Raw genomic sequence first — 1,095 nt, 5'->3', positions numbered from 1 at the left:
ATGTTTGGTTATGATTTGATTGATTACTATCACATGGTTGGTTTGTGCATTTCTCACTTATCATTTATCAATTATCTATCATATATATATTATTATTTGTTGTGTCAAAATTGGTGATCATCTCACTCAACATGTGTTGTTGACAGAACTCCATTTTCTACGCATATGCAAGTTGCTTGAATTGAAGTATGGATATTTAGTCAAGGCCATAGGTTATAATGAAAACGATCGTTAAATCATGTTTATAACCATTTATTAAATTGTTTTGTAACGTTTGTAAATGTGTCTGTATATTTGAATTAAAATAATTAATTAGATATTGTCACTTTTATATTATGATAGTATCTTCGAGCTGTGAGCAATCGGATCACGCCCCGGCATTTCCGCCTTAGATTGGGGTGTGACAATCACCAATAACCCATCTCCGATGGTTATTCCTCAAAACCAAAATGGAAGAACGTTTGAGGTTAGAACTAATGCACTCCATTGCTTACCAAAGTACAAGGGTCTTGCAACGGAAGAACCCTATTTTCACTTGGAGGCATATGATTCTATTTGTAACACGATAGGGGGTCAAGGTTTTTCTCTGGATGAAGTTAAGTTGGTTTTATTCCAATTCTCGTTAGAAGATAAGGCAAAGAGATACACTTTGCCTTCCGCATCAATTTACACTTGGGCCGAGATGCAACAAAGGTTTTTAGAAGAGTTTTATACGGCCCAAAAGACTAATGATCTGAGACGAAGTTTGAGAAGCTTCCAACAACAATCGGGTGAAATGTTTCATGAAGCATTTGAGCGATTCAATATGATGATCAAGAATTGTCCTCATCATGGTTTAGCTCTTTGGGAGTTGCTAAATGCTTTTCATGAGGGGTTAAATGCCGAAGATGAGAGGGATCTAATGTCAATCACAAATGGTACATTAGTAACCAATTATGAATAAGATTATTGGGCATTTTTGGAGCAAATGTCGGTTACATCAAAGAGAAAATCTCAAACCGCAATAAGAGCAAGGATGGCAATTGAAAGAACACATGTGCATGCAGTTAATAATGATACACCTCAAGCTTCCAATCAAGTGTATGATGTGTGCAC

General features: G+C 36.0%; 1 non-coding gene across 1 annotated transcript; it reads right to left on the bottom strand.

Annotated features, from left to right (window-relative positions):
* Nucleotides 1-730: 730 nt before the first annotated feature.
* LOC143590133 (small nucleolar RNA R71) lies at nucleotides 731-837 on the bottom strand. Its single transcript, XR_013145413.1, has one exon. It is a non-coding gene; the product is annotated as a small nucleolar RNA R71 (small nucleolar RNA).
* Between the last annotated feature and the right edge of the window lie 258 nt (nucleotides 838-1,095).

Source organism: Bidens hawaiensis, unplaced genomic scaffold, assembly GCF_021521415.1.
Source record: "Bidens hawaiensis isolate Kalapana, Puna unplaced genomic scaffold, B.hawaiensis_p1.1 tig00001597_1, whole genome shotgun sequence".
Classification (NCBI taxonomy): domain Eukaryota; kingdom Viridiplantae; phylum Streptophyta; class Magnoliopsida; order Asterales; family Asteraceae; genus Bidens; species Bidens hawaiensis.
The sequence above is the reverse complement of the archived record's forward strand: the minus strand, read 5'-3'. Positions and strand labels throughout refer to the sequence as shown.